Source organism: Vipera berus (assembly GCF_964194415.1).
Source record: "Vipera berus genome assembly, chromosome: 3".
Taxonomy (NCBI): Eukaryota; Metazoa; Chordata; class Lepidosauria; order Squamata; family Viperidae; genus Vipera; species Vipera berus.
Window position 1 is genome coordinate 47,611,044 of NC_138204.1, and position 14,988 is coordinate 47,626,031.

Here is a 14,988-nt window from a genome sequence, read left to right on the forward strand (position 1 = left end):
AAAAAAAATGTTTATACTGAAACTAAAAAGTAATAGTACCTCTTTTAAGAATCTTGCAGATTTCCTCAACCTAATGTCCTCAGGATATATTGGACCAACTCCCAACCGGCATGTCCAAACTAATTCTAATTCTGGGGTTTGCAAAAACCTGTGAAGGATTTAGGTTGGGAGAAGTTGGACTACACTGCTGTTATAGTACAGTATCTTGCAGCTGCTCTCAGACAAAGGCCTTTGTCAGACCTGCTAGAGAGGAAGTATTTTTGCATGCAAAGCATGCTGTCTACCTCTGCTTTGCCCAAAGCACCCGTCACTTGTTTGGGGGAGGAATTTTTTATTTGTTCCCCCCCCTCCCCAGTTTTTGAAATGTCTTTCAGTTGTTGAAAATCCATAATGCAGTTACCCCCATTTCTGATGGGAAACAGAAAGTCTATTATTTAATTCACAAAGGAAATGTAGGAAACTCAAATATATTGCTTTCCAAAGAAAGAAGCCAACGTCACTTTCTAAAAAATCTGAGGAAAGTAATGAACATTTATGAACATTTTTTGTAATTGCTCTTCCTGTTGCATACTCTTCCTAATTAAAAAAAATCCCCCCCCCGGTTTTCAAAAAAAACTCAATTAAAGTGTGTCATGCATATTACTTTCCTAACCATAATTCATTTGCCTCATGTTGAGCTCTGGACACCAGTCCTGGCTGGAGAGAATTAACTAGGGATCCCTCTGAATCTGTAAATTAATCCAACACACGTACATAATAACTATGTGTTCCAGGTACTGACTTGCATTTATTTTGCCAATTATTGTTACTGTCTCTTTGTGCTTTTGCAGTTCTTGTGGGAGGTTCATTTTTGCCTCACCCCATCCCCTGAGCAAAATTCAGCATATTCTTCCTGGGGTTGCTTTTTTTTATATGCACTATTTAGAATTGAGAACTGACCTCTTTTCCCTCCTCTCCTATAATCTCGCTCACTTATGAACATGCAACCTCATTATTTGGAAAAGTATCCATACTATCAGATTTCCTCCACAAGTCACAATGGTTTTTTAAAAAATGTAGGGAATGGCAGTTCGGTGGTCAAGAAATCTATGAGGGAGTTTGGTATTTGCTCCCCATTATTTACTATTAAGCTTCCTAATCCCTATATGGTAATCACTCAAGGGTTTTTTGGGGGGTGGAGGGACGGGGGGGAGATGCAAACACATACATATACTGTAGATAAAAACATAGAAAACAGCATGTGAGTGGATACTAACAATGTATTTATATAATTCATTTTTGTCTAGTAAGGGGATGAAGGATTTGTTTTTAACTTGGCCACCAGTAATACTTCACAGGGCAAGATCTGAATATTTTTCATTACCCTGTTGGTGAGTTGGGAGGATGATTATGTTCTCTGCATTTCAAAGTTGGGAACAATAGACAATTGGAGGAGATTTCATTTTGCTTTGGGTGGATTAGTGATAGAAATGCATTAAATTTGAATAGCATACACAACACATTACAATATGTATATAGTTCTATATTGAGATTTTTTTTTCTTAAGAAAAGTATTCAGGAAGCAGATGGGCTAGAACTGAGGTTTTACTAAGTATTTGTTTAGGAGGTTTCGAAGCAAATGAAATGTTTCCACTGATGAGAAAACAGATCTTGAAACTTATTGGAAATAATAATTATTCCTTTAGTTTTGGCTTTTACAGTTACTTTGATATCCTTTTATTGTGCACTTTTTAAACAATCCTTTATTGGAATTTTGATTAAGATAACAAGGGTGCTGTAATAGCAAGTAGTTTTACTTCCTTTTCTCTGCAAATTTTAGTTGACCATTAAACTGCAGCAGAGATTCAAGCCTTTTGTCTTGTAGTAGTTGTTATTTTGCTACTATCTAGTGGCTATCCAGATTTTTGCAGACTAAAACTGATCTCTCTAACAGAATAACAGTGTTGGAAGGAACCATGGAAGTCTTCTAATCCAACCCCTGCTCAGGCAGGAAACCCTGTTCCATTTCAGACAAATGGTTGTCCAATCTCTTATTAAAAACCTCCAGTGTTGGAGCACCCAGTTCTTGAGGCAAGTGGTTCCACTGATTAATTCTTCTCTGTCAGGAAATTTCTCCTTAGTTCTAAGTTGGTTCTCTCAATTACTTTCCATCCATTGCTTCTTTCTCTACCTTCAGGTGCTTTGGAGAATAGGCTGATCCCCTCTTTTTTGTGGCAGCCTCTTAAGATATTGGAACACAGCTATCATGTCACCCTAGTAGTTCTTCTTTTAATTAAACTATAAAAGGTAAAGGTTCCCCCGCACATGCGTGCTAGTCGTTTCCAACTCTAGGGGCCGGTGCTCATCTCCGTTTCAAAGCCGAAGAGCCAGCGCTTGTCCGAGGACGTCTCTGTGGTCATGTGGCTGGCATGACTAGACACCAAAGGCGCACGCAACGCTGTTACCTTCCCACCGTAGTGGTCCCTATTTTTCTACTTGCATTTTTACGTGCTTTCGAACTGCTAGGTTGGCAGAAGCTGGGACGAGTAACAGGAGCTCACTCTGTTATGCGGCACTCAGGATTCAACCCGCCAAACTGCCGACCATCTGATCGACAAGCTCAGCGTCCTAACCCACTGAGCCACTGTATCCCTTTCATTAAACTAGACATACCCAATTCCTGCAAACATTTTTCATAAGTTTCAACCTCCAGTCCCTTGATCATCTTTGTTGCTCTTTTCTGCATCTCTTTCTAGAGTCTCAACATCTTTTTTATATTGTGGCAACCAAACCTGGATGCAATATTCCAAGGGTAGATTTACCAAGCATTATAAAGTGGTACTAATATTTCATGTAAACCTAGGACTGTGTTGGCTTTTTTGGCAGGTGCAACACACTGCTGGCTTATATTTAAGTGATCATCCACTAGGTCTTCCAGATCCCCCTCGCAATTACTACTTTTGAGCCAGGTACTGCCTATTCTATACCTGTGCATTTGCTTTTTCTTGCCTAAATGTAGAACTTTACTTTTCTTACCATCATTCTATACACCCAGAGAGAAAAAAGAAAGAAAAGCAAAATTATTGCTTTACATTTAAAGTCTGCCTAAATGTGGCTTTCAATTATTTTTGAAGAATCAAAAGACATGGATAGAAAATGCTTCTTAACACTTTAGAATTTGAATTCAACAGCAAAGAACTCCACTATCCATATAATCACCTACTGTTCCCAAGACTGTAATAGTTGAATACAAAATGATTCCTCACTCATACTTTGGTAGATCAGGAACATGTATAGCACTTGCCCTCTTGTGGAATATTTACTGTTTCCCTCAACTACAATCTGGTTGTCATAAAACTGTAATGATGGATCCGTTAAAATGAGATTCAAGCTTCTTTAAAGTTAGGCCAGCTGTTTGGGTGGGGAACATAAATTTTGCCAAACAGTTAATAGGAGAACAGAAAGTGCAAGCCCAGAATAGTGCAAGAGGCAGATGATCTACAGGATTAGAAAAGCTTGTTCTGCCTTGCTTAGAAATTACATATTCTAAAAGGGGTTTTGAACATGGTCTGGATCCAAAAGACATGTTAGATATGCCCCAAAACCTGCACGTCCTATAATATTTTTATAACCCAGTCCCACCCTATTTTGAACAGCCGCCATCCTGCCAAATCATAGGCTTCTTTGGAAACACAAGTTCAAGTTTTCCTTGGCTGCAGAATTTGTTTGGGTTTTTTTTTTATCCTGGCCTAATACTTTTGGCTCCAGATATCTAAATTCAGTGACAGGAGAAGATGTTCTTTTGGAGAAAGGACATGTTTGTTAAGATTAGAAGTCTGTAAAAGTTCTAATGTGTCATCCAAGTTTGAGACTCAGAAATAATAAAATCTCAAAGGGGGACAAGTGGGAGTAGCTTCTCCACTTTCAAATATTTCTGAGTTTTGAAACAGGTCCCAAATGGAAGCATCATGTATATCTTGTAAAATCAGCAGTTACCACAAATACTCACAGTTCAGTTTTTAGTGGCACACTGAATGTTAACCAGAGATCAGTGGGTGACCATTTTTTTCTCTATTATACAGAAAAAATATTTTGATTTACAGACATGTCAAGTGTTAAATATTGTGGGGAATGCTCTGTGTTATGTATGTAAATAGTTAGCAATAGGTTTTGGAAGAGATTGCAAACATAGTGCAGCGTTGCAAGGTTAAAGCGGGAAAATAAGGTGCATTCATTGGACGCCACAACCAAGGAGCGGGAAAAGAGACTGTTTGTATTGGTTACAGTTCAAACGCTTTCCCTATAAAAGGGTTGCAACATTTGACAGTTGGCAGTTGACTTTGTGTATTCAATAAACTCATTCCTTGTTAAACCACTCTGAGTCCTCGTCTATCAGAACCAAACAATTGGCGACGAAGGTGGGATAGACAGAAGACCAGAGAATCGGCGGAATTGTCGCGCAAAGGCGGCGGAATTCGAATACGTGTCAAAGTCAACCGAGCGGCCGCGGCAGAATAAAAAATTCTCCGAATGGCGCAGATTGGGTCACTGAAGGAATTCGACCCTAACTTCCCCGAAGATTGGGAAGAATACATCGGGCAGGTCGAAGGATTCCTGTTAGTGAACGGAATCACCGACGACCGGAAAAAAGCGGCGGCACTCCTGACAATCTGCGGCACACCGGTCTACAGAGTTGCTGTCGGGCTGTGCCAGCCTCAACCAGTCTCCAGCGTGCCCTATGCCGACCTCCTCGCAAAATTAAAAGTTCACTTTACTCCCCGAAGGTCCGAACTCTTTTGGCGGCGCATCTTCGAGAAGAGGAATCAGAGACCGGGGGAGTCCATACAGAAATTCGTCGCTGCCGTCCGGGAAGCCGCAGTACGTTGCAAATACGATAATTTAGAAATTAGAATCAGGGACAGAGTCGTGCTGGGCTTACGTGATGAACAATTACAAAATAGAATAATCGCCAAACCTACCGGCGATTTACAGGACGTGCTCGACGAACTTCTAACGTATGAGTCAACCGGCTATCGCGACCCCCCCCGCAGTAGCATGGCGGCAGCCCCCGAAATTAACCAAGAGGGCTATGTGGACTGTGGGGAGGTGGATCAGCAGTGGGAGGAAGAGATCGCCGAAGTCTCCAGGCGATTCGGTAAGATGGCACCAAGACAACTCAGAAGCGAGGGGCCCGAACCTGGCCGCCGGCAACAACCCGCAACACCGCAAAGACCACCGACTTGGGCACAACGACCGTGGCGGGACACCGCAACCAGACCACGCGACAACGAAACCCAGAACCGATGCGGCAGCTGCGGCGGCAACCATTCCCGCGCTTCCTGCCGATTTCGTACCGCCAAGTGCAGGGCTTGCGGCAAGACCGGCCACATCCAGGCCATCTGCAGAAATCGCGTTCGGGACACCCGTCTGAACGAAGTCGATGTGTGGCCAGAGGGTAAGGTAACCCCTAATGCTAGTGGCAAGGAGACCCCTAAACCCCGGGTGAAAAGTCCAACCCTAAGGGAGGTGGCCCGCGTCAATCGGAGACGGCGGGGAAGGGGGCACAATTTTCCGGACGGAAAATTAAAAATCACAGTCCTTCTGCAAGGGGTCTCTTGCAGAATGGAAATCGACTCAGGGGCTTCAGTGTCGATAATTTCCACTGAAACCCTTGAGAAAATTGAACAACTAAGTGGAAAAAGAATTCCACTTAAACCAACAAATATTCAATTGATGGACTTCCAAAAAAGTCCAATAATCGTAAAAGGGAAGACCAGCCTTAAAGTAAATTTTAAGGGGTTTAAGGGGGTCTTAGATTTGATAGTTACGGAGGGAAATAGGACCAGCTTAATAGGGCTTAATTGGTTTCCTGCCCTAGGAATTTGGATAGGGGGAATAAACTCAGTGATTAGAAATAAGACCCTCGAATCCGTCTGCAAAGAATTTGCAGACGTATTCGATGGGTCGCTAGGCAAGTACAAAGGGCCCCCCATTAATTTTAACCTAGACCCCTCAGTAAATCCAATCAGGCTAAAGGCCCGGAGGGTACCTTTTGCCTTAAAAGAAAAAATCGAGGCCGAGCTTGACCGGCTTGTAGGCCTCGGAGTTTTAGAACCTGTTGAGGGCGGTTTGTGGGAGACGCCGATTGTCACACCCCTCAAACCCAATGGGGACGTGAGAATCTGCGCCGACTACAAAGCCACCCTCAACATTGGAATGAAAAAGCATGCTTACCCGGTCCCGACGGTGAAGCAGGTCCTCGCCACGATCCAGGACGCCGCCATCTTCGCCAAGCTCGATTTGGCGCATGCGTACTTACAGTTGACTGTTTCCAAAGAGGCTGCAGAGGCACAGACAATTGTTACCCACAAGGGGGCGTTCCGAGTCCACAGACTGCAATTTGGAATTGCAGCAGCTCCAGGCATCTTCCAAGAAGTGATGGAGAGGACCTTAAAGGGCATACCTGGAGTATGCCCTTACTTTGATGATGTCCTAATAGCTGGAAAAGATGAAGGAATGTTAGTAGAGCGGCTGGAACAGGTACTGGGTAGATTCAGAAAGGCTGGATTAAAATTAAAAAAGGAAAAATGTAGCATAGGGGTTAAATCCACTGATTTTTTGGGGTTCAGGATTGACAAAAGCGGAGTCCACCCTACCCCTGAAAAGATTAAAGCAATAAAAGGGGCTCCTGAACCAAGGAACAAGGCTGAGCTACAGGCCTTCTTAGGCTTGGTAAATTTTTATCACACTTTTGTGCCACATAAGGCTGCCATTGCAGAACCACTGCACAGGCTTCTAGATAAGAAGACCCCTTGGCATTGGCAAGACAAGCACAAAGCGAGTTTCCAGACCTTAAAAGACATCCTTTCCAGTAGTTCCACAGTAACCCACTTTATAGAAAACAGACCAATCTACCTGGCGTGCGATGCTTCGCCGTATGGCGTTGGGGCAGTAATCAGCCATTTAGACACCCAGGGAATGCAAAGACCCATTGCTTACTACTCCCGCACACTAACCAAGGCAGAGCGGAACTACGCCCAAATAGACAGGGAAGCTTTAGCCATAGTGGCAGGAGTTAAAAAGTTCCATGACTACTTGTATGGCAGGAACTTTACAATACTGACAGACCACAAACCTCTGCTGGGACTGTTTACCACAGATAAACAGACTCCCCAAATTATGTCTCCCAGGATGCTGAGATGGTCCATTTTCCTCTCAGCATATTCATTTTCCCTCCAATACAGACCGGGCAAAGACATGGGACACGCTGACGCCCTCAGCAGATTGCCCCTTAGCATAACAGAGGAGGACCCTGCACCTGTGGGACAAATAATGTCCCTACAGGATATTCCTGATTTACCCCTAACTGCTAAAGACATAGCTGAGACAACCAATAAGGACCCCATCTTAAGGAGAGTAATGGCCTGGGTCATGAGTGGTTGGCCTAACGCCAACCCGGATGTAAAATACAGTCCATTTTTCAGAAGGAAAGATGAATTATCAGTTCATATGGGGTGCTTACTCTGGGGAACTCGTGTAGTAATTCCAGAAATCCACAAATCAGCTATTCTAATTGAATTGCATGAGGGACACCCTGGAATAGTAAGGATGAAGGCCCTGGCTAGGAGTCACTTGTGGTGGCCAGGTTTGGACCATGACATTGAGGAATGCGTTGCCAATTGCTATCTGTGCCAACGTTCCAGGCCCGAACAACAACACATCCGCACACATAAATGGGAGCTAGCTAGGAATCCTTGGTCCAGGATTCATATTGACTTCGCTGGACCTTTCCAGGGGTTAACGTTCCTTGTAGTGGTCGACAGCTACTCTAGATGGCTAGAAGTAGTACCGGTCAGCTCAGTAACGGCAGGCAGAACAATACAGGCATTAAGGGGCCTCTTTGCCACTCATGGGTTGCCGGATTTAATAGTGTCTGATAACGGGCCACAATTCACATCTATTGAATTTCAGGATTTCCTCAAGGCCAACTCGATTAAGCATAAGACGTCTGCACCCTTCCACCCCTCCTCCAACGGATTGGCTGAAAGGAATGTGAGGACCACTAAGGACGCGCTTAAAAGAATCATTCGAGGAGACTGGCATCAGAGATTAGCTGCGTTCTTGTTGGCTCAACACACAACCCCTTGTTCGGCTACAGGGAAAAGTCCAGCTGAAATGAGGTGGGGCAGGAAAATATTGACCAAGTTGGACAGATTACACCCTGACAGACTCCAACCAAACATTGAATTAGACATTCCTAACAGAACATTTCAGGTGGGGGACTTGATTTGGGCCAGGAACTACAGCCAAGGGGACAAATGGATTCCAGGGGTGGTAACTGAAATCTTAGGGCCCCTATCATACATCATTGAGGGGGAAGGGAATAGGATCTGTAAAAGACACATAGACCAGCTGAGGAAAAGATCTAGTGGGTGTGTGCCTGCTGAGGGGGACCAAAGATTAGTAAGGGGAAACAGTACAACAGACAACAGTAGGCCTGAAAGCGATGTAGAGGTTGGGCATGATAACACATTCCCTGATGCCCAACAACAACAATTCAGTCCAATTGATTGGGAAATACCCCTGCGAAGTAGGCCAGTGACCACTGAATCCCAAACACAACCTATTATTCAAGACAGTACATCTGTAGCCAGTAACCCAGAGCCCAGGTCCAGTAGTAACCAGCAGCCTAGCAGTCAACCAGGAAGAAGGGTCCCTAATAGCCAAAGCAACAGATACCCGTCCAGAATACATAGGCCACCAAAATACCTAATGGATTTTGTAAAGAAATGACATCAACTGGGGGGTAAGGGGTGTTATGTATGTAAATAGTTAGCAATAGGTTTTGGAAGAGATTGCAAACATAGTGCAGCGTTGCAAGGTTAAAGCGGGAAAATAAGGTGCATTCATTGGACGCCACAACCAAGGAGCGGGAAAAGAGACTGTTTGTATTGGTTACAGTTCAAACGCTTTCCCTATAAAAGGGTTGCAACATTTGACAGTTGGCAGTTGACTTTGTGTATTCAATAAACTCATTCCTTGTTAAACCACTCTGAGTCCTCGTCTATCAGAACCAAACACTCTGAAAAAGTATTCATCATATGTTTGTATAAAGCAGCCTCCTTTTTATAATCCTTTCTGTCTTTTTTCAGGATAGTCAGAATTGATGGGGTTGTACAATATTCTCAAAATGAAAAGTAATCAGCCACAGAATCCCAGCCTATTAAATCTTGCCTAGTAGCCACAGCTTGTAGACTGACTATTGCAGTGGAAGGACTTAGAAGAAATTGCCAGTTGTAATGATATAGTAGGGTTATCACTTTGGGGTATAAAATTCTAAACATCCAGTAGATGTCAGCAAATTATGGGTTTCCATCTAATGGCCAATCTAGATATTTCTGGCGAAATCAGATGGTCTACAGATGGTCTACGTCTAAGACATGTGTGTCAGACTTGATCACATCACGTGACATATCATGATGTATTGTGACTTTTTTGCCTTTGCAGAGCTGGGGTGGGCGTGGCCTGCATGTGACGCATCTGGCCCATGGGCCACCAGTTTGACACTCCTGGTCTAAGAGTATGGGGGGAGAAAACTATATGCTGCACCATTTTGTACAATAGTAATTAATATATTCAAGGCCTAATTCTGAGAAATTATAACAATAACAATATACAATCATTAGAATTATACATCCAGGTATCTATTTTCTGCTCCACACTTACAGAAAGCTTCATATTTAATATTTATTTGTTATGTATATGTAGGGGTGTGGGTCTCTACAAATGTGTATATAGTATGGTTAGGTGTGTGTCATGTACAGTATGTGTTCCACTTTGAGAGCGGGCAACTAAATTTCATTTTTGATGTGTGCCGTTGTACCCACAGTAAAAAAATGACAATAAATCTTATCTTATTTTATATTGACTATTGATAAGAAATTATTCATTTGATAAATACCTAGAATCAAACTATAGCTAAAATCTTTGCTATTAGATACAATCTTGTATACCAGTACAATCCCAGCAACTTTATGCATAATGGCTTAAGAATTCTGGGAATTGAAGTTCACACATCTTAAAGTTACTGTCATTGAGAAATACAGTTGTGTACAATAGCCTCATTGGCCTTTGCCACTAATATATTAAGGAGGCCCTAACTCATGGCTTCTGTGAGATTAGAAAGCAAAGTGAGCCTGTAATTATTGCAAAATGGTCATTACCAGGAACTCAGTATTACAGATTAGCCTTAAGAGAAGGAAATGGAGATAATTTTGATCTACTCTCTACTAGTTTAGTCTGGTTCTTTTTCAGTTGAGTTGCAACTTACCTAGAACTGCTAATTCGTTCATACAGAAAAACTGCCAAGTAAATAGATTCAAATTATTTTGGATTAAAATAAATGCATAAACCAAATTATCTTATTATACTCAGTATATTCAGAAATAGTTCCACAAAGTCTAATCTTAATGCAAATGAGCATTGGTCTGTAATTTGTGAAGATACTTTATTTCACTGAGAGAAGCTTGTTTTATTCATTTACTTGGATCTCAGAGAACAAGAAACAGCTTTTTTTAAAGGACTTTCAAGTGGACAGGGAAAACCTTTAAGCTCCTTACAGTGATACCAAAATCCCACTGTGAAGGGCTACTATATTATGGCTGCAAGTAACACCTTTTTAAAAATCCCTGTTCATAATCATTTATGGATCATTTCTAATTCGGCTTATTTTTTTATTTTATTTTTTTTATTTTAATTCCATTTATATCCCGCCCTTCTCCGAAGACTCAGGGCGGCTTACAAGCTTAGCAGTAGCCTTCATTCTATGTATATGCCTGCTTATTAGGGCTTTCACACACACCCCAAGCGGCATTATTACAAAGTCAGCTTAATTGCCCCCAACAATCTGGGTCCTCATTTTACCTACCTCGGAAGGATGGAAGGCTGAGTCAACCTTGAGCCTGGTGGGATGCGAACCTGCACTAATTGCAGGCAGCTGGTGTTACTTAAGGAGGCATTAGCCCACTGCTCCACCAAGGCTCTTTTATGTTCTAAGTACCTACAGTACTGGTCCCAGATACTACCAGATGAGCTTTATATTACATAACCATTTTGCTTAATTCATGGAATTTCATGGGGAACCCAGACATTGTCATCTGCTGCTGCTGAATCTCCAGGATATTCCCACCAGTGTAATATTTCTTACCACAGAATATGTGTCAACAAGGAAAACACAAAGACACACTTGCAACAAGGTTTTCCTTGTTAGTAGAAGCAACTTTATTTTTTTCTGAAAGTGTCCTTTTTTTGCTTAAAAATACAAGTGAAGATGGTAAGGAAGCTTCTTTTTATGGCTGGGCTCATGCCCTGCACTGTCATAATAAAAGGGTGACTTCAAAATCACAGTGGCTGGATTCACACACCCAAAACTAAAGCAAAGTATAATTTAGTAGCATAGATGAATCTATTGTCTCTAAATATGTGGTGGTACTCTACCTTCATCATTTGCACAGGCTTGGTGGCTTGGAAATGTTAAATTGTAGAATTGTTGGTGCTCTCTGAGCTTGGTTGTTTGCTTGCAGATGTTTCAATACCCAACTAGTTAACATCAGTGACAGCAGCACTGGTCATGTTACCTAGCTGGGTAATGAAATGTCTGCAAGCAAATAACCAAGCTCAGAGAACACCAAGGACTTCACAGTTCTCTATCCTGAATGACATATATATTATTTTCTAGAGATAAATTAACTTAAACAATGAAGAATCAGACATAGACAAAACTGTCTTCTGGTACCTGAGGAGCTGTCACAAAGAAAAAGGAGTTGACTTATTCTCCAAAACACCTGAGGAGAGGGCAAGAAGCAATGGGTGGAAGCTTGTCAGAGAGAGAAACAACCTGGAACTAAGGAGAAATTTCCTGACAGTGAGAACAATTAACCAATTTTTTCAAGAGTTGTGGATGCTTCATTACTGGAGGTTTTCAAGATTAGACAACTATGTGTGTGGGATGATATCAGGTCTCCTGCCATGGAGTTGAACTAGAAGATGTCTGAAGCCCTATGATTCTATTCTGCTGGTAATGACCTATAAAGCCCTAAATGGCTTGGGTCCGGGATATCTGAGGGAACACCTGCTGCCAGCATCAAGTTCCCTTCGTCCAGTGCGCTCCCACAGGGAGGGTCTTCTCAGGGTGCCACCGGTAAAAGATTGCCGGTGGGTAACACCCAGGGGGAGGGCCTTCTCAGTGGGTGCGCCTGCCCTCTGGAACCAGCTGCCCGTGGAGCTGCCCCCGACCTCCGTTCATTCCGCCGGGACCTGAAGACCTGGCTCTTCGAGCTCTCTGGCCCAGGCTGAGAATTTTAATTTTAATTTTAATTTTAATTGGGGTTTTTACTCTTTCAGGGACTGTTATAATCTTTTTAATTGTTTTTTAATTTTTGTATTTCTTGTTTTAATTCCCTGTAAACCGCCCTGAGTCCTTCGGGAAAGGGCGGTATACAAATCCAATTAAATAAATAAATAAATATTCTGTTCTTCTGTTGGTCATTGATTTATGTGATGAAGGGAAGCTTCAATCAGAATATAGCAAGCATAGAACAGATATTGACTGTGGCTTACTGTATACTAGATTGCAAATTAATGATTCAAAAACATGATACAACTTTGAACTCTGAAGAGGTCCCAGAGTTTTCAGAGAATGTTCCCCCCAACCTTTATTTAGGAATTGCACTAACAAAACTTATATTTCCAGTTGTTGCAAAACTCAAAATCCAGGATAGTTTTTATTATTTTACCCTAGATTCCAAAGAAACATCTTCATCATATATTTTTCAGTATCTTGTAACTGTAACATTGCTGGTGGAGTTATTTTCTGATAACCAATTACAGTACAGCTGAAAGGTGTTATTTAAAAAAAAACCCTCCCTGTTTACACTATACAGTTCAAGTTATTTTTTATTGAATTTTGTTAGGATATACAGGAAAAAAGTAGAATGGCAATCAAATCTTAAACTGAGCACATTTTAACTCCTTAATTGCAGGTTTTCTTCCTTGTGGTTCAGCAAATGAAATAACTGTAAGGAAAATTAAATCCGTTCCCTTTTCAAAACGCTTGCAGATATGCTGGGAAGGAAGAGCGAATTATATTTACTTATTTTTGAAGGACACTAAAAACAGTCTGCGATCGAGTAAATTATCAACAGGCATCACCAAAGGCTCATATTATGCTGAACTAAGGGCGGGGAATTTCCAAGTCTCGGAAGAGTTTATGCACTCCATTGTTGAAAAGATTAGAGTTTAGTAACTGAAGCCAGCTGTTCGCTCACCCGCCCCACCTCTCCTTAGCAGCCAATCAAATGTCGCCGCACTCCGAGCCCAAATTAGGCATTTATTTCCCTTCCTGCTTCTTGACGTGGCAGACTCTGCGCGTCAGCAACCACGGCTTACCCGGAGGTGGTTGGTAAGCGCTTTTGAAAAACATGTGACGTAGGAGACAAACAAAAAGGGACTCACCGGTTGTTAACCTCCCCACTTTTTTCAAATTATGGGAAACATCTGGGAAGAGGTTATCGGTCCAAGCTGCTATGTAGTTTTCTTTTAGTGCAAATTAGATTTAAAAGAATAGCTCTTATAACGCGAATCTCCTTTATACCTAGATCTTTGGGAACAGGGAAACATGCAAGTCTTGGGAAGCGATCTGTTTGGAGCCCGCTCGATTTGAAACCTAGTCCTGGTTTCAAGAAACCTTTCTATTCTTGCTCACAGTTAGTATTTGTAACTTGCAAACTGCACCGAAGGAGAGGGAGTGGGTTATTAATTTTGCGTGTTTAAATCAAGCTGTCTGGTGTGTAAAAGTGAGTGTTGCTATCTGAATAAAGAAATGTTGCCATATAGGTTGTGCTCAGTCTCTGGAGGGAAATCAAGCTACTAACTATAGTATGGATTAAACAGGCAGTGTGGTATTTATGAAAACCTTGTGTTCACATACATCACAATTAGTTTGGTGTGGTTGTGGCATCAGGCTAGAAACTGGGAGACGGTAGTCCTGCCTTAGGCACAAAACCAGCTGAGTGAGTGGCTTTGGACCAATCATTCCCCTCAGCCCTAGGAAGGAAGCAGTGGCAAACCAATAGTAAAATCCTGTCAAGGAAACTGCAAGGACTTATCCAAGCAATTGTCAGGAATCAAGACTGACTCAAGTACACCAAAATGAAAAAGCAAATTGGACCCTTCCCGCTGGACCATATGTAGACCCCCCTGACTCAGCCCCATGCTTGGAGGAATAGTCAGTTGTTCATGGCCTTCCAGAAGGCCACAGGTTTTTTTTCCATGAAAATATTTTATTTATGGCAATATCTAATAGGTTTAATAGTTATGTTTACATGATTTAGTAGTTTACAAATGCCACCATTTTATTTTTTTAATATAAATATTAATAAATATAACCCATACAAGCAATATATTTTTGGGGGTCTCCCACAATTTTTTAAAATAGGGATACTAGGAGGAAAAAGTTTCAAAACCACTGCTTTAAACAATCTGAATTTGCCTTGTACCAGATCAAACCACACTTTCATTTTTCCTAATATTATCTATTCTGACTCCAGTGCTTTTCAAATATCCTACATTCCTTCTGTAATTTTTTTTATTTTTTTATTTTAATCCCATTTATATCCCGCCCTTCTCCAAAGACTCAGGGGCGGCTTACAATCTAAGCACAAATCAAATGTGCTTAGCAATAGCCTTCATTCTATGTATATGCCTGCTTATTAGGGCTTTCGCCTCCCTCCCCCCCAAGCGGCATTATTACAAAGTCAGCTTAATTGCCCCCAACAATCTGGGTCCTCATTTTACTTACCTCGGAAGGATGGAAGGCTGAGTCAACCTTGAGCCTGGTGGGATGCGAACCTGCACTAATTGCAGGCAGCTGGTGTTACTTAAGGAGACATTAGCCCACTGCTCCACCAAGGCTCTTGTCTTTTGTTTTAATTAAACTAAGGAATACATCAG